The sequence below is a fragment of the Panthera tigris genome, chromosome A1 (assembly GCF_018350195.1).
Source record: "Panthera tigris isolate Pti1 chromosome A1, P.tigris_Pti1_mat1.1, whole genome shotgun sequence".
Taxonomy (NCBI): Eukaryota; Metazoa; Chordata; class Mammalia; order Carnivora; family Felidae; genus Panthera; species Panthera tigris.
The window spans coordinates 30,262,778-30,282,981 of record NC_056660.1 but is presented as its reverse complement, the minus strand read 5'-3'; the positions used below and the strand labels follow the sequence as shown (position 1 = coordinate 30,282,981).

At 37.7% G+C, this 20,204-nt stretch overlaps 1 pseudogene; it reads right to left on the bottom strand.

The window, feature by feature from the left end:
- Nucleotides 1-3,289: 3,289 nt before the first annotated feature.
- On the bottom strand, nt 3,290-3,408 carry LOC122231978 (annotated as a pseudogene).
- Between the last annotated feature and the right edge of the window lie 16,796 nt (nt 3,409-20,204).

Here is a 20,204-nt window from a genome sequence, read left to right as displayed (position 1 = left end):
TTGATATCATCTCCATAGAGTTCACAGGGCTTATGATATTAGACAAACAGAGTAAGAATATCTCATCATGGCATACCAACTTGCTTCCATGGGAGCAGTGTTTCCATTATCATAAGGTAAATAATTAATAGTTTTCAACTCTATAATCTAAAAGGAACAGAAAAGAATCTAAAAGGTGTTGATTTAATAGTGTGTCAAGTTATGGCTGATAGATGCTGATCATTGATGAAAGGTGGGAGAAAGAATGCAAGTACTTAATATCCTCATCTATACTATAGGAGAGAAATAGCCTAGGCTTTCTGAGACAAGAAGTTCAAGTTTATGCATATTAAGTATGCTTAGTAAACCAACAGACTGATGACAAGGATCTAAAAGTTTATATTTAGAAAAGAAGTAGAGAGATGGATGGGGTAATTATTGGTAAGCTATATCTTCACCTTCCTTAAAAGAGAATATAAGATCAAATGTTGATTATTTATAGTTATAGAAGCAATATGAGAGCTGTAAATATTTAAAAAAATAACTCTTTCAGCTATGGGAGGTTGTTGAATAGACTGTTTGTTGCATTTCTTTTTTTTTTTTTTTTTTTTTTTTTTTGAGAGAGAGAGAGTATGAGCTTGTGTGAGTTGAGGAATGGCAGAGGGAGAGAGAATCTTAAGCAGTCTCCGTGCCCAGCATGAAGCCCTACATGGAGCTTGATCTCATGGCCTGAGATCATGACCTGAACCAAAATCAAGAGTCGGATGCTTAATGGACTGAGCCACCCAGGCACCCCACATAAGTTACTTTTAATTATTTGTATTTTTATACAGTACCTGAATTTGTTTTTTTACTCTTTTTTTTTAAATGCCATAACACAAAATGGCTGAATGAGAACACAGATAAATAGGCTACTTAGCCTAAATCCATATATAACTACTAACACATGTAATGTAGCTCTGCCTCATTGATTCAAAAAGAATAACATTGTTGGGTCTGTGAAGTAGATTAATGGGCCTTCCTTGGTTGGCAGAGGGTTTCAGTGAGAAAAAGAAATACCTCAGGAGGTGGATAATGATAGTGCTCTGTTGGTTGAAAGATACTCAAACACTGAGCTCATGCTCTTAACTTTCTGAATAGTGCTTGTAATAAAGAATAAAAAAAAATATTTTGGCTTCTAACAGCATAAAAATAGAAGTAATATCATATTCAAAAGAACTTTTGTTCACTAAGGGGAATTAACATCTTTTTAGAATCCAAATAGAATGTTGTTACTGAAGTAACTAAGCCCAATAAGGCATTTTGTTCTCCATGACCCAATATCTTTTTGTAACGCTAAATTTGATTTTAGGGTATTTTGTAAGCATCATTTTAATTTCTTTTAAAATTTTAAGAACATCTTAGTGTTACTTTAATACAAAACCTAAGTACAACTATCCTATTTTCTAATTTTCTTTGGTATTCTAAAAAGAAAAATGCTAACTACATGGAGTTTTAATGAAAATCACTTTTACAGGACTACTAGTAAAAGTAAAATTTATATGTTAACTGTACATATCTTCATTATATTTCTCTCTAAAAATTCTGTACATTTTTATATTCTTTAAATAATGTAGTATCCTTTTAATAAGCTCTAAATTATTCCGTATTCTGCTTCCAAAGTCACTTTGTCGTTTTAAATCAACTCATTTCCTAAAAAGCAGCATTTGTGATTTCCTGCATTACTTACCAAATTTTTAAAACATTAATTCCATAAAGAGTTAAGGTGGGAATTGTGAATTTCTAGTGTATATATCCAATGATATGATGAAACACTTTGAATTCTTGTCCGGGTATGGGATGTAGTGGTGTTTTTTTGTTTTTTTGTTTTTTGGTTTTTTTTAAATAGTGGTCCTGATATACTCTTGTGATGCTCAGGGTATTTAAGCAATGTTCTATTTTCTCTATGTTTTCCAAGTCATATGAAACACTTACATTCATCTAACAGACATAGTGGTTTTAAGAACCAACCTAATTGTTCAAGACATTTTCAGGCATGCCAACTTTTACTTTTTAATGTTTGGCATTTAAAAATTTTAAACCAAATAAATTAATGTAGTTAATTAGAACTAAAATCACTGAATGCGATGAAAAATGGGCAAATGACACATTTTTAGTTTCGCATTTGTGTTAACACACAAAAAGTGCAGAACATTAGTTGAATCATCCTACTAATAGGACCTCCTGAAAGAAATGTGGTATCCCTGATTAAAAACTGAAAAATTAAAGCTAGGTAGCTCAAAGTTTTTATGATATCATTTGTGGTACAGCTTGTTTTAGCAACTGTTTCAAGAACGTATGCTAACAGCACGGGAGAAAGCCTTATATAGGCAAATACAATTCCCCTGACCTGCAATCTCCCCCAGACTAAGATCAAACAGGATCATTTACAGGCATTGCACTTTGGAAGTTTTAAAAAATAGTATTTGTAAGAGAAACAGCTTGTTTATTCACCAACTTCCATTTCCCTCCTGTGCACCCAGCTGTGATACGTTTCTGGACAATTCTGGCTATGGGGGTAAAATCTGACTGGAGGAAGATCCTCCAATTGGCCACTTTGCTCCCACAGATCCTCTGGCGTGACCCTCAACTTTCCTGTAGCTGGATCAAGAGGACAAGTTGGTAAGTACCTGGGTCCACAGAGGACTGAATTGATTAGAGCTCCTCCTCCTTGCCTTGCATTGGATTGGGACAGAGGCAAGAAATAATAGTGCTATTTTATAAAGCCACTGAAATTTGGGGGTTTACATCAAGTAGCCTAATCATTAGTCTAGGAGATGCACCAAGTCACCAGTAACAGTATAATAAACACCCCCAGATGAAGAAACAGGAGATCTAGATCCCCACCCTGGACCAACCATCTCCCACACAGTCAGTTAGCATCAGTAATGTCACTTTAGGTGAGCTTCATGTAGACAACATCACCGCTGCTGAATCCTACTACTGGAACAATCCATGATAGTTACTTTGAACACCCATTCAGTTGCTTACAAGACTACACAGATATTCAGCTAATTCCACAGATAATAGACAACTACCATAAGTAAAAACAAATAGGCTCAGAGATTTTTAAACACTATGAAGCAGCTGAAGCAACCTGAGATGCCCACTCTCTATGACTCCCGCTGCCTGTCAATAACTCCCCAGGGGGACGTCACATAGGCTTTTGATTTCTCCACACCCAGCTTCCTCCTCAGAAAAAGGAGAGGACTGGTTCAGAAAAATTCTAAGGCATCAACTCTAAGATTTCTTTATAAGAACTAAGTAATAGTTGTCAGGAAAACATGGAAATATTGGCTGGCATAGTCACCCGTGTTAAATTATTTCAATTAGCAATAATCGCGCCTCGGATAAACCTCATTGGCTACGATACTGCCACTGCGCAAAGCTAAATTATTTCAGCTGTGTTATATCACCTACTGACTGTGGGGAGGAAGACAGTGGCCTGACTTGCTCATTTTCACCATTCACCCACTCCATCCTCCATAATTTATAGCAATTCATAATGTGACTCATTTGTTTGATGGTTATTTGAAAACTAAATGCCAACCATAGGGAAGATAGGACATCAGGGGACCCAAGGAAGACAAACTTATGTAGGATATGAACTTTATACCCAAAGAAATTTTCCGTATAACTTAAGAAGATACTCAGATAGCAATAGGCTTCACTATGAAGATGGTTCTAAAAACAGGGATGGTGACCTCAGCACAAAGTCCTTTAGTGAGGAAACAAGTTGGAATGACCTCTGAAGAACGAGCAAGATTTGTATTATGTCAAAGAAGTGCACGTGATGGTGAGTGATAATCCAGTCAGAGGGAGCAGAATGAACTAAGCTGTCAGGAGGGTGGAAAGCATGAGAATATCCATTACCATAGGGTACAGTGTAGGACATTTCACTATGTGGTCTCCCCTTCTACTCCTTGACCTTACACATTTGTTTCTGAGGTTCTCCTGGTCTGTTTTCCTTCCATGTCTACCTCTTTATCACCTATATGTTTATGACTTCCGCATCAATGTTTCATTTGATTCAGCAAACATGTATATGGCACTTAACTATGTTAACCACTTGTCTACGCATTAACAATTTTATTAGGTACTGTGAATCTTCATACAACTTATAAGGTAGGTGTACTTTTTCAATATTCATATTCTAGGGGAGATATTGAGGCCCAAAGAGGCTGAATAGCTTGCCCAGCTAATAATGGTTAGATCTGGGAAATAACCACCCAGCTTGGACAAATCTCCTAAATCTTGAACAACCATATTCAGATAGTAATGGTATGGCATCAATTTGGGAAATCATCTAAGTAGATGTGGTTATTGAAGACTTGGAGACGGTTCAATATCTGATTGTCAATGTGCACAGAATGCTGGGGAAAGAACCAGGGGTAGAACTCTGGAAATACCCACTTTTTGAAACAAAAGAAGGAGGCAGAGTCAAGTACAGAATTGGAAATAAAGGCAAGGCAAATGCCATACAATCTTGGGTAAAAGGCAAAACAGGAATGTAGTTCACAGGTAAAGTGGCCTGAGTCCTAAGAAAATGCCACAGTACTTGACATTCTTGTGACCTGAGAGCACTATCGAGAGCAGTAAGTAGGCAACAATAAAGTAGAGACAATGGATGTCAATTTGTAAGGGAAAAAGTGGTGTTGCAGACAATGCATTGGAAAATCTGGTTCTGCTGAGAGATTTGAGAATGCCTCCTCGCCTCCCCCACACACCATCTTACCCTTTATTCTCTTTAGCTAATAAAACAGAAGAGTTTGGCTGAATAATTTCTCTTCAGATTTATGATCTTACCAGAATATTGACTGCATAGGGAGAAAGAAGGTAATTTGGAGGATGGTGTGTTTGTTTAAAGCAAATGTTTATTGGTGAGCATGCTGAGGAGTAACCCAGCTCCACCGACTTCAACAGCTATCATGAGATGCAACTAACTCCAAGTGAAACACACAAAACTGCTTGGAGAAAGCGAAGTAAAAAAAAAAAAAAAAAAAAAAAAAAAAAAAAAAAAAAAAAAAAAAAGAAAAAAAATCAAACCTAGTGGAACTTTCTTCTTTATTTTCTAATTTCACCTTTTAAGTGGGCATCCTTAGAACTCCTTGAGAGGCTCTAAAGGCTAAAATTACCACCCAATCCTTCTTTACCTATGTCAGCCCTTAATTTTGGCCTTTATATTCCCTTAAGATCCTAGGTTCAGACATAGCCATCAAGTGCTTGGGATATGACCAAATGTGAACTTCTGCTATTTGCCATCATTTATGTAATTTCAGTGTCAACTTGTTCACTTTTAAAATGTCAATAACACTGTTCAAACTGAATAAAAAAAAAATTGGGGGTTATCAGGGCATTCTAAGAGATCACAGAATGAGAGCAAAATACTTACTGGTATGTCTTCCAAAGAGCAATAGAGGAGAGAACATCAGCACTGAGATGTTAGGAGCCATAAAAAAAGATGCAATAATCTGTGTAAAAAAACTGTCTATTCAAAACTCAAAAACAGGCTCTATGAAGGCCAGCTGTAAAAACTAATGGATGCCACAGAGCCCTACAAGCAAAGGATTACAAAAAGCTACTTAATGTAACCTCCAGCTCCCATGCATGTCAAGGTAGTATAGTGGACATTTGTCTTATTCACATCTTCTAGGTTTTGTAACTTTCTACCCGTGAGTCCTGATTCCCTCCTGGAAGACTTTTGCCAATCTCCCTTATAGCTGGGACACAGATATGCAGGTTCTGTAGGAGGGATAGTCAGAAACATGCTCCTGAGACTTCTTAGGGAGGAAATGATGTAAAGAGGGCAGAATTGTGCGAAGGGGCAAAGGGCAGAAGGGTGTTCAGTTCCCAGAGGCAGCTACGGTAGAGGTCTAAGCAGGGACTCTCATGCTCAGAGGCCCTGATGTAAGTCACCTGTGCCTGGGGTCAATGGCAGCAGAGTTTCCTGTGGGACAGCCTAATGTGTAATACGAGCATAGTTCCTGGCTGACCGCCTAAGTTTAACTCTTTTTCCTCTTGGAAAACATGGATGCCTCCTAATATCCTTTATAAGATCCCTTTCACCTTAAATGGGATAGGTTTTGTTTTTTGCAACGAAGAATGCAGTTTCTATTTAAAGGTAAGAAAACAGCAGAGTTTTGAAAGACAGATCAGTAGAAGATTATATTCTGGTCCTGTCCACTGTGCCAATTTCGCTCATGACTATTTTTCCCCCTCTCAAACCACTTCTTCAAACACATATGGCTTCTTGGCTCTGCTGCCTTCATTCATTTGTGTATTCATTCAACTGTGATGCCGTGAACATCTATAATGCTTACTGAGTGTCTGGAATCCAATGAATAATGATGACTGAAACTCTGTCCTTGACTTCATAAATCTTCCAGGGCTAATGGTAGAAGTAAACTAGAAAACAAGTATGTATAATGCAATGATACCATACAATTAATATTATGGTAAAAGTGAGCACTAGGGGAACACAAGGGAGAGTGCTCCATTTAACAGAAGGGTGAAGGTGGCAAAGTCAAGAGACGGCAGGTAAGGGAAACTCCAAGTTAAAAAATAAGTGATGGGAAGAGGTAGGTAAATGTGAAGGTGGAAGACTGACAGAGGTAAAAAAACAAAAAAAAACAAAAAAAAACAAAAAAGCAAAAAGCAAAACAAAAAAAGCAGTGTGTGTAGTCACGATTCCAAAAAAAGTTATTGTATGCCCAGTGAATAGAGAGTGAATAGCAAGGCACGCAGCCTAACTTGAGCTATAACAAAACATGGATGCCAAAGGAACCAAGTCAATAAGTCATCAAGGGACAATGTTCCATGTCAAGGAACTGGTCAGCCATGGGAAGTCACTGGGGAATGGAGGTCTTTAAGGCCAAGACACAGACGTCAAATGAACAAGAACGAAGGGGATAAGGATGCTATAATTTTTTTTTCTGACTGATTAAAAGGAACTTTTTCTATTACATGCAAAATTATCAGAGGCATACAAGCCTCATAGTAGGGTCCTGAGGTAAGTAAACCTCTTGCTGGGTTTTAATCAGCCAGAGGTCAGTAGCACATATAGGGTGCTGAGCAGTAACAAAGCACTCCTCACTTCAGATGATACTGGCCAGGTTTCTCTCCCGAAGTTATCCCTTGAGCCATTTCGCCCCTCCAAGGTATAAGGCTCAGTACCTGAGAAAAGTCCTATTTATAGGAGTCTCTCTGTCATTACTACCAATGAACAAAATCCCTGCTATTCTGACCCAAAATACAGAGCAAAACCTTTAACATATTCCTGCCTCTTCTAAAACTCATCCTGCTCTGCCTAAGAGGAAGAAGTTTCTTCTGAGGCCCCCATTCTCAGGTCAGGCATTATGATATTTTCACTTACTTTATCTTATTCTACAAAGATATCAAGTCTTCCCTTCACTCTGTTAAAGGATATCACCCCAGAACTAGTTACATTCCTTATTTTTGGCAACTTACCTCTTTATTTCCCCCTTTCACAGACCCCTTACAAAATAAGTAAAACCTGAAATGATCTTGAGCCAAAGCTTGAGGGAACTTAGAACTCTTTCCCATAGTCACTCATCATACCTTCAATGACCTCTGATACCCTGTCAGCACTGTGCTAAATGCGGATAATGCAACAATGACCAAGATAGTCATGGTCCCTGTCCACAGAGCTTAGAAAGGTACATTTTCCTAGCATCAAGGACTGAAGGTCAAGAACTTAGGATGTTTTGACTTTACAATGGTGTGAAAGTGACAGGAATTCAGTGGAAGCCATGCTTTAATTTTGATCTTTTCCCAGGCTAGTGATATGTAGTACCGTCCTCTCTCCTGATACTGGGCATTGGCAGAGAAGATCAGAAGCGTCAACAACCAATACAGCTGCAACCATTCTGGTTTTGTTTTTGAACTTCAGTACCATATTCGATACGTTACACGAGATTTTTAATGCTTTATTATAAAATAGGCTTTGTGTTGGACGATTTTGCCCACTAATGGGAGTGTTCTGAGCAGATTTAAGGTAGGCTAAGCTATGATGTTTGGTAGATGAGATGTATTAAATGCACTTTTGACTTCTGGTCAACTTTTCAACTTAACAATGGGTTTATCAGGACATAACCCCAACATAAGCTGAGGAAGATCTGTAATTACTTCCTGAACAGTACTTACCTGAAGGCTGTGCTCAACTAAAAGCACACCAAATATATATGTATTTGGTGATGGCTTCTCTGAACCACTTGGGGAAAGGTGTGCCATTGTTCTTCATAGACTCAGAATTTGGTTTTGTACAGTGGAGACAAATACTAAAGTTCTATCCATAGCCTAAAGAGCTGATGCTTTTATTATTTATCTTTGACAAATTAGCTGAAAAACTGTTTTACTGCATTATTTACAACTAACCATAAGGACCTGTCCTCTATCAAGCTTGATACTCAGATTTTGATTACAGCGGTTCTCTTGTCCTGCATGGGGTTCTAACTTTGCGATCGGTAGCAAGTGTAATGCTACCCAATGAATGGCATATGTAGCTATTCTTTGTACTATGAGCCTTGGCCCGTCCAACAAGCCTGTGGTGCTCTAAGTATGGTTCCCAGAACGACAGCATCAACATCACCTGGAAACTTGTTAGAAACGAGAATTCTCTGGCCTCACCCAAGACTTGCTGAATCAGAAATTCTCAAAGTGGGAAGGAGAAATCTGTGCTTTCCCAAGCCCTCAGGTGACTCTGATGCACACTCAAGTCTGAGACTCAAGCTGCAGAAACATTATACCTGCTGGCTTTCAAATTTTCAACTTTAAAGAATAAGAACCTCACAAACAGAATACTAATAGTCTTGTAAATGAACAATTTCACCAAAATCAAGTGAACAATCAATAAAGGTTAGTCTATGCTTTATTAAACTAGCAAAGATTTTTGAAAATCATGCCAGTGTTGGTACAGGTTCAGGGAAATAGATATTGGTAAAAGTATAAATCTGTTCACATTCTAGAAGGCAAATTGGTAATAATCAAAAGCCTTTAAAATCTCTGTAACTTTTCACCCCCAAATTCCAATTCTAGGAACTTAATGTAAAGGAAAGGAATGAGAGCTTCAGCTCTGAAGTTCAGCAGACCTGGGTACAAACCCTTCTTTCACATACTAGCTTATGATCTTTCGGTAAGTTCTTTAAAGTCTCATAATGGTAGCCTGTACTGTCTGTGAAATGGTGTTAATTACACCAACTTGTAAAAAAAAAATAGCATAAGTCATATAATTAGGGTTGCCACATAAAACGCAAAACATCCAATTACATTTGAATTTCATTGTTTCATAAACAATGAATAATTGTTAGTATACACATGCCTCAAATATTGTTGAGACCTATGTATACTAAAGAACTATCCATTACTATCTGAAATTTAAATGTAACTGTCAGTCTTGCACTTTTACTCCCTAAATATGGCATCTCTACATACAATGAGTTAGGTATTCAGTAAATATTAGCTATTCACTTATTGTTTTTTTACTTAAAAAATTTATAAAGCAAACTGGTGATAAGTAAGCGTGCTGGTTTAAATTGAGATCAGTCCTGTGAAACTCAAGAAAAAGTTTGTACTTATGAAAACTTCATGATATGCAGATGAATGTGCTGAAATACAATCTTAGGATGTCTCATATCTAGAAATACCCCTGAGTAATCAAAGACATTCAGTATCTTGGGTTTGAATAAACCCAAATTAACTGGAAAACCTGATTTGTTAAAACATTTTAGCATCTCAGTTCTGCTGCACTATAAGAAAATATTTGCTTATACACGTATCAAAAAACTCCTCTGATAATAGAACAAAATAGAGTGAAAGTGGGTCTGCTGACTTTGTAAGAAACAGAAAGAAACCCATGTGCTATCAATTTGTTACTAATAAAATGTAAACATCCTGAAACTTTAAATTGCATTTGATTCAGCAACCAAAAATAAATTCATCTTTTTAAAACTGTAAAGTTATCTCTTCATGCCAATAAAATTTACTGACTTATAATTATGCCCAAAAATGTATGTGACAGTTTAAAACATAAAGTATGAAGTGGAATAGCGATGGTTACAATTTGCCTTCCCCACCCCTCCCCCACTTCAAAACTAGAGCTGGGTGCAAATGAAGCAAGAGGACGACATTGTGGCAGGGGCTGTCTTCCTATCAAAGTGACTGGATCGTGACTGGGCACGAATGATCGAGTCATTCTGGCTGTCTTACTGATAGATGGAGATACTTCCCGGATCAATTCTGCCTGCCACTGTGACAGGCAATGACCTACAAGCAGCAGGAAATGACCGAGCTGTGGTTGAATTCACCGGCTACAAAGAAAGATCTGGTTGCAGTTGGGATTGTCCAGAGAAGACCACAAAGTCTTTTCCTTGGGAGAGGGGTGCTGTCTGAGAAGGATCTATGGAAGAAACACTATTGTATATTGGTCTTGAAAATGACAGTGATTACAGAGGCAAAGAGGCATCCTGGTCAGATGGGAGACACTGAGAGCAAGTCTACTGGGGATCACTGAGCAAAGTGGCACAAAGCATTCCTGAGAACAAAATAAGGTGAAGTGATTCTTGGTCTGCCTAGAAGTACTAAGGAGTAGGATCTTAGTCTCCCACAGAGGAAAATATTGGGGTTTTGTAAACAGAGCAGTGATAGACACAAATTAGATTTTCAGAAGGCTAATCCTACAGGAACATCGAAAACATGCTGGTAGAAGGAGGGAATGGAGGCAGAGAGATCAGTTAGAACCTCTCCCACGAGTCTTGCCCTTAAGAGGTGAGAGATGAGTTTTGTGGAAGCTGCAATAACAGAAATTAAGCAGCCATGACAGAAATTAAGCCATGGGAAGCAATAATCGCTAAAACTTGGTCTATCCTGGGAGTGGCAAAATGGATGGAGAGGAATCCAGCTTAAACTTGGGAAAGGGCAGGGGCCAATTTAAGAAAAGATCAATGATGTCTTGGCAGGGTTTTTAAGTGGAAATGTCCACTAGTAATTCAAAATGTAGAATAAAGTTTAGTGACATAAATAAATTTCTGGGAGACCATTGCCAGGAGGGAAAACAGAGGCGGTGAGAACATATTGGAGAGAAGGGGTAGAAAGAGTGGAAGGAGTGAGACTGGTTAACATTTAATCCCAAAGTAACTCCTGTCACAAGAGTAGATAAAGATGGAACCCTTTCACAGTATAGGACCAGGAACTATAAGACCGAAGAGCAGCAGTATAAGGAGACAAAACTAGCTTAAACTTCAATCCTAAAAGCCAAAGTGGGAAAGACCATCAGGAAGTAGAAAAATACAGCATAGGGAATATAGCCAATAATATTGTAATAGTGTCGAATGTTGACAGATGCAGCTACACTTACATGGTGAGCGCTGCATCATACATAGAATGGTCTAATCTGTGTTATACACCTGAAACTAATACTGTAGGTCAATAAATACCTCATTTAAAAAAAAAAAGTCAAGAGTAGCCAAGGCTGATGGAACAGGCATAGAAAAAAGTAAAACCATGTTCTGGGCAGGTCAAGTGGCAAGTATAAACTCTGAAGTGAGAAAATTGAAGTTCAGAGGAAAGATAATACATTACTTGGAAAAGAGCATGGAGTTTGAACTCCATGGGGTTTGAGTGCTAGTATACTTCCATTAAATGGAAATAATAATGCTGTTATGAGAGTTTCAAGTCAGGTCATCTGGGTCAGATATACAGAGCACCAATCAGTAAGGGGTCAGAGAACATCTCTTAAATATAATGATGGAGAGAGTTATAGTTCTAGAAAGTTCTTGAAAGATTGTGTGTGGTTAGAAGGAACACTTTGATTAGCCATCTGGATTGAGAAGGAGCATATAATGAGTAGTCCACAGCTTCCTAGCCCATCCTTGCCAAAGGCGATGCAACCTAAAGCTGCCATCCCCGTGACTGTTTTCAGAGAAGAAATTGTAAAGCTTTCCCAACCCAGCTCCCAAAGTGGACTGTGCTGCTCTGGTCACCTGAAGGAGTATCATTTGTGTGTCTCTTCCTTATTCAAGACTCGTTGTCCTATCTAATTAAATGCTGAACAAATATGTGAAGAATATTGTTTGATGGGGAGCAAATTAGCCTGCCTGAAACATCCACAGAACTCACCCTGGCCTTGACCAGTCTCGTTGTAAAGATTAAATGCAGGGGCTCCTGGGTGGCTCAGTCAGTTGAGCTTCTGACTTCAGCTGAGGTCATCACCTCATGGTTTGTGAGTTCGAGCCTCATGTCGGGCTCTGTGCTGACAGCTCAGAGCCTGGAGCCTACTTCAGATTCTCTGTCTCCCTCTCTCTCTGCCCCTCCCCACCTCTCTCTCTCTCTCTCTCTCTCTCTCTCTCTCTCTCTTTCAAAAATAAACATTATAAAATTAAAAAAAAATAAACTTGTAAAGATTAAATACATATGGTGGACTGAGGGCACAGCCGTCAGGCACTCTGTCCAGTAAGTGGGATCCTGCAAAATCGATACCCAACTAACATGGGTGTGCAAGGGGTCTTTATAATGCACAACAGAGAGAAAGATAAAAATATAGTTTAAGGAGAGAAACTGGAAGGCATTATGCCAAACCAAGGAGTGAAGACAAAGGGAGACACTGAAATGAAATTTTGCAATACATATTTTAGTGCTGAAAAACCTCAGTTTTAAGTTCAGTCTACTTCTTATAAGTGTGTGAGCTTGAGCAAGACCTTTAACTTCCCTGAGGCTGTTCCCTGAGTCCCATCATCCATAAAATTAAAATGGCACTTACTTTATAAGCATATTGTGGTATCTATTGGTAATCAGACAGCAGTAGGAGGTGATAGAAACCAAACTGAAGGGAGTTGAAAAGGGAATGAATAATAAGACATGACACCAGGTCTTATAGACATTTACAAGATTGCCAGGGAAAGTGGCCTCAAAGTAGGGCTCAGCAACTGGTCCACCTCCTTATCTACCTTCCTTCTTCTTAGTTCTCAATATGGGAAGAACTGTTGTTTATAACCAAAAAAAAAAAAAAAAAAAAAAAGGCACCAACACAAGTTAATAAAATGCTAAGTACAAGTCCCACTAAGACTTAGGGTTTCTGCTGGGATTCTTTCTTCTTTTTTCCTTTATGTATGGCATAGAAGTACATTTTCATAAGCCATTAAATATAGAATTTGCTTAATACTGGGAAAGTCTTTATCGTCTTAGAGTTTTCTATTGCTTATTAATTGATTCTACGTTTCTGTCACTAAATGGCTGAACTCATTTCTCAGCTGATGAATATGAAGCCTAGATAGGCCTAATGCTGGCTGGAAATGGATCCCTGATAAACATGACCCAATAGAAAGCCCTTTGAGGTGCCGCACAGGCAGGGCCTTGTGTTTCTACCAAAGCCCTGCTAGTGGAGAAATACGCCTCTCAACGTCAGGGAATAGACGGACATTAGGTGGTATTGTGACACACAGGAGAGTCTGTTCTGTCACCAAAATAACCAATGATCAATGTCTTTTTGCTACCTGAATAACGTTTTCATTTCATTAATGTTAACATTTCAATAATGTTAACATTTCATTCATGTTTCTTTTTCTTAATGCATGAATTACATAAATATACACTTTACGTGGTCAAGAAAATAGTGATGTTTGGATTTTAAAACCACCAGGAATATTCTCTTCCCCATCTTCATTATCCCCAGCTCTGCATGATAAACAGCTAATTATTGACACCAGTTCTTGATAGGAAGCCCCCCCCCCCCCCCCCCCCCCCCCCCCCCCCCGCTGCCTCTTTTGAATCCATCCATCCCTGACAGCTATGCAGAAACACCCTCTGGGTCGGTGATGGGATTTATAAGCGAAGCCAATTCTAATGTTAAAAGGAAAATGTTCAAGTTTCATGCATCTGTAAACAAGGAATGGGTGACAATCCCCAAAGATTTGGGGCGATTTTCATTTTAATCAAATGGCATCAACTATTAATGTTTACTCTTAAATTTATAATCATGGATTAAATAGTAATATTGCTATCTGGGAAAAGAGACACCATGGTGCCAGTTGCCTTGAAATTGCATTAATAGATGATACAGTGGTTGTTTTGGCCTTTGGTCTGTCATATTTTACATTTTTATTTTCACTGGTGTTTGAAATGATAAACCTAAACCACCACCTCTATAAAGAGGAAGAAGCATACCTTTGCTTAATTGCTAATATGCATTTCAATTTCATTTTAAATTCTACTGCTTTGAAAAACCTAAGTTAGCAAGTCATTTTTCTAAGTCAACATGGCAGAATCAGGTGGAGATTAATTGAGTCATGGTTTCCCCAAACCAGAATACATAGAAGTGTATCTTATCTCTCACCTAACTTCAAACACAGCCACATTTACACTATCTCAGATGGAGAAAACCCTTCTGCATTTAAAGGACTCCAGATACACTCTCCTCCCTCATTTTCCTCATATTCTAAGCAGGCTAAAATTGACCTCCTAAAATTGAAAGAGTAATTATAACGGTCCTTAGCACACTGCCTAGCATACAAGAGCTGTTCAAAAAATTAACTATGATTTTATTACTCATGAAACTTCACGTATATGTATAAATACAAATGAAAGTAATTTAAGACTGCAAGCTAGCATGTATTTCCTACGGAACTGTTTATTCCAGGCTGCCTTCTTTTTCTCAAACACTTCTTGAGCGTGCACCGTGTGCTACACTATCTGATGGCACTGGTAATAAAGAAAGCTAAGCACGGGCCTTGGCCTCATGGGACCTGCATTATTTTACGCCGTAACGGCATGCAATTCCCAGCATGCTTCTGTAGGCTAGTTGCTCTAATATCTTATATAAGAACTGTTTGGAAAGCTACAATATGAGGGTGTAAACAGCTCACTGGTATAACAGAAAGAATGCCGTGTGTAAATTGTTTTTGTTTTGTTTGCTTATTTTTGGAAATCAGATTTTTATCTTACTCATAAAATGAGGAAATGAAATCTTGATTTATCTCAAAATCAACAGGGTATGAAAGATGCGCAAATCACAGTTCAATACCATTTACCTGTTGTTCCAAATCTGTTTAATGGATAGACTCACAAAAAATTTGAAAACTGTAAAAACAAAAGGTTCTTTCTTTAAGCACAGCAATTACATAAGCAGAAAATTAACAAAATGTTATCCTTCTTTCATATAAAAATAAACTTCAGAAATGACAAGTTAGCTCAGCAGCCTATTAATAGCCACCATGGATAGGTGATAAAGCATTCTTCTAGTACTGAGATGGGGAGTATGAGTGTTGGGGTAGGGGGAAGGAGTACATGTCACTGAACAATATAAGCACAGTGGAAGATTTGGAAGGCTGCTCAAATGAATCAATTTGAGCTTCTGAAATGAAGAATCAGTTTGGAAATGCAAATGAAATAAAAAAGCAAGTAGGGAAAACACACACACACATGCGCACACACACACACACACACGTGAATTATTCCCTTAAGACTGTAAACAAGGGTATTATGCATTCTACCTAAAGCAATGACTGTCTCCACCACGAAGGAAATCTTCTTTTAACCTGTCTAAACAAGAGAAATTATTTACCTGTTCATATAAATATTTGTTCTGTGTTTGTACAATATGTAATTCAGGAGGAAACACAAGCTTATTATCCATCCTTCTCTTGCAAGGGGATCTATGCTTTTTCATTTTTTATTCTGATGACTGTGTCATTGACAGCATCATCAATAAACACTTATCATGAAGCCAACAAAATTCTAGCTGTAAGGGCAAAAATCGTATTGTTGTATAGCAATTGCTCAATTGAAAGAGTTTAAAATCGTTCAGATCCTGTGAGTGTTTGTAGAATTCTGGCAGATAACACTGCCATCCATTTACCAAAGAATTCATAACCATTGCCCTTGTGCCAGGCACAGTGCTTGGTGTGAAAACAAGTTCACAGTCGATTGGTAAAAAAAATGGACAGTAAAAAATAGCAAATCTTATAGTTTATATTTATGCCAGGGGAATATCTAATTGACTTCGGAGAATATTAACAATAGTTTTCTAAATGTAAAAATCTCGTAATTGTGACAAAAAGCAGGATTGCCTAAATAAAAAAATTAATATTGATGAAAGAAAACAGGAAAGAGAAGAAAACCATTCTAAAAGATCTTGGAAGGAAACCAGCAAAGATTAAATAGAAAGAATAACTATTGTGGGAATTTCTTTGGATCTTTGGTTCTGAAAGCTTCCTTAAAAATTGTACTAATGTATCATTTTCATGATGTAGCTTTGGATGTATCATATAGCAGAAGTGTTTTAGCCTCCCCAATAACATTAACATTGTTTTTACAGCACTCTTGTACTCTTTACCTGGGCAAGGAAAGCATGAGTAATCTTTGAAACCAAATAGATTTCTCTCATTTCATATTTGACAAAATGTTTCTTTAGAAAAATAAAAAATAAATTTAAGTCATTAGTAACTTCACTGTGTATATCTTAAATGGTGATAGATGATTATGAAGCATCAGAGAGTAGCACCTTGAGTCTTCTGTTTTTTAATAAAAGACCATTCCTAGGACACAAGTGAACCACTTTTCCCGGGCACTAGGTCTGAGCGTTTCCCAAGACCAGGGAAAAGGAAGTGTGGCACCAGGACAGAGATAGTCTTCTCAGTTTCCTGCTCTTTCTGGACAAGCTTTCATTTTACAGAGATCTGTTACTAATTATTAGAAATAAATAAAGGAGGGGCACCAGGGTGGCTCAGTCAATTGAGTATCCAACTTTGGCTCAGGTCACGATCTTGAGGTCTGTGAGTTCGAGCCCCGCATTGAGCTCTGCACTGACAGTTTGGAGCCTGGAGCCTGGAGCCTGGAGCCTGCTTTGGATTCTGTCTGTCTCTCTCTCTCTCTCTCTCTCTCTCTGCCCCTCCCCTGCTCTGTCTCTCTCTCTCACACAAATAAACATTAAAAAAAAAAAAAAAAAACTTTTTAAAGAAATAAAGGAATATCCAAAACAACAAATCAGTTTAGAGAAATCTTGCAAATTCTTACAATAATTGGCTCTGGCTTATCTAGATGCCCACAAAAGGTAGTTGAATAAACGATGTGTATTCACTAGTGCTTCCTTCCTCTGATAATTTAATTAGAAATGAGGATAAAGTTTTTATGTCTTAATGTGCAACATCAGACTGTGGCCAAAGAACAAGAATCTCAGCTTTCAGAGAGAAGTCAGTTTTTGGCCCATATCTGGATCTCTTTCAAATTCAGATATAAAGTAGAAGAGTTTTTCAATCCTTCTAGTCATAGAGATGGACAACTCGAGCAATGCGAGCTAAGAGGTGGAAGGTGGGGAGAGGTGTAGAGGAAAACATGGCTATAAACTGTAAATAGTTTGAACTAGTATTTCTTCGTAATAGTGTTTGAACTTTTAATAGTCTTTGTTTCTCTGTAAGGAAGCTAGTGGAAGCACTGAACAGGCCACTCGTTAAAAACCAGTTTATAAAACCTCCACACTCCAATCACACTTTGTAGTTAAGAGCCATTTCCCATGATGAAAAGAATACCAGAGCCTTTACGATGCAGCCTAGGGTAGAACCGACCTATGTGTCGTTATTCCCAAATAGCCAACTTTCTCTTTCCTTGACACTACTTTTTCTCCCTAAATCGTCAATCTCTCAACCCCCTCCAACTCTTCTTCTACCATTTTGGCAATGAGCTGCCAACATTCTTCAAAGTCTGCCTGTAAGTCACAAATTCTTAAGCCACCGCTGCCTCGGTCATATTGCTTCCACCGTGTTTACGTTTGTGACTGTAGCACCAGTGTCAGTCACCTCTTCGGCTTCGAGAGCCTTTGTGCCACCCTCCTCCCCATGCAGCAGGCCTCCCTCAGTGGTGCTACAGCTTTCCCCTCAGCTGTGGTCTCACTGCCATTTGGGTGAAGGTCAACAGAACTGCTGGTAACACAGTACAAAGGAAAACAACTCCTCAAACCTTTTCTGATCCTAGATCTCACATTCACAGAACTCAAATTTTCAAACTAGAGAAATTGTATAAAAAGTATTTGATGGAAGAGAAACAACTGAAAGTTCTTCCCAACTCTCCAAATTTAATTATTACTAATTTTCCTTTCCTGTTTACCTCTAACAAAGGAAATAGAATGTAGTTACCACGATACTTCTTAAAAATCCCCGAATTTGCAAATCTCCTGGACCGAAAAAACCACCATAATTATTTATTGGCGGTTTTATTTATTTGCAGAGAACAGGGTGCAAGTATCATGGTGGCAAGTAATTAGGTCCAGGCGTCCAAAAATCTTAGAAACAAGAGAGGACAAATGCATTGAAAAACCATACATGCAGAAATCATGACTAGATTAATCCCTTTATCCTACAGTTTGTGTCTTCACAAAGCACTCAACCTCACGATTTACTAGAACTCTTAGATTTGTCTTAAATGCCAACAGTAAACACAACACAGGGAACCCACATTGACTAAAGGCAATTTCAAAATCCTTCCCCAAATCATTTTAAGAGATGGAAACAATGTAAATAGGCCTTAGATATCCAGTAATCCCAACAAAGATTTAAAAATTCCCATTCCTTCAACAATTTTGACTTCTGAGTAATTAAGACCCTTTTCTTGAATGCTATCCTAGTGGTATCTTCTATGCATTCAATTCAGATTAAAGTTCTGTTTATGGATTTTACTCCTACCAAGTTCCTTTTGGTGACCTACTTGCCTTATTATTATAATGGGGGTGGGCAGTCAATGGACCAGTTTTAAATTTCTATTTTTACTATTCTAGACAATGCCAAACTTCTGAAATATTTTCTTCCACTAGATTTCATATATTGTACAACTAAGTAGTAAAATTCTCACGCTAAGCTTCTCCTAAGTTTCTCACTCCTTTGTTGCAAACCACATTATATTATTCCATAAAAATTTTCTTATAAATGAGTAAACCTAAAATTTTTTCTTTAAGCAATTTAGAATGAGATCATGGATCCTTTTTGAAAATTTATTTTCCATTTCTATTACTCAGCCGTCAAATTTAACCCATCTGGTATTTCAAATTTGTCTTCAAAAGGTGAAGGGTGAGAACAGTTATAATTTATAATTTTCATCACCGAGGCCTGCAATTTCTATCTGTGATACACTTAGAAATCATTGATTAATCATCTCAATGCTTTTATGAAATGAAAATTATCTCTATAGTTACAGGATTTAAAATTGAAACTTTTTTTTTTTTAATAAACCTGAGAGTATTCAAGTTTGAGGAGGATTTAAATCACTATCAAGGGAAATGTTTTAAATGTGAATTTGGTGGTACAAAGCAATTTGTCAGTCTATGGCATTGATTAACTTTGATTATTTCTTAAATTACTTCAGGACATAATGAACATCATACATGTTTTAGGAAGAATAGTCAGTGAAAAATGTTTAAATGCCAAAGTTCAACAATACTGCCTTTTAAAACATCGTGAGATTGATTGCAGAGATCTGCAACCCATGTGTTTATAAGGCTGCCAGCCTAAAATATTGATACAACTCTTTTAAAATTTAGCATATTTAGAATTCGGCACTGAAAAACTTTTATGTGGAATCTGTAATAAAAACTCCATGGCTTTTCATTAAATCCCAAGGAAATATAAGGGAACAAAATTAATCATTATCGTTCTCTTTTCTTTCTGGTATACCAATGCACATGTTGTCCTCTCCACTTGAGTTTTATGTTTACTAAGAGTCGATTATCTTTGTTTTCAGGCCCACTCATGGAAGTCTTAATTACATAATTTAATAAAATATGAAATAGGAGTATAAAAAAAGAACACTTTGTTTTGTGATAACTATTATAAATGCTTTCAGGGCACCTGAGGTGGCTCAGTTGGTTGAGCGTCTGACTTGATTTCGGCTAAAGTCATGATCCCAGAGTTGTGGGATTGAGCCCTGCGTCAGGTTCCACACAGAGCGTGGACCCTGCTTAAGATTGCCTCTCTCTCTCTGTTTGCCCCTCTCCCCACTCATGCTTTTTTAAAGTAAAAATAGAATAAATGCTTGGGAGATTTTCGAAAAACAGGAGATATTAAAAAAAAATCCTGTCAAATTAGGTGTGGGTGAAACCATTATTAGAGGCTAATAATTTTAAAAGGACAGAAAGATCTCTCCTTGGGTTGTATCACAAGTATTTCTAAGTTCCCACTGCACCAAAAACAGAA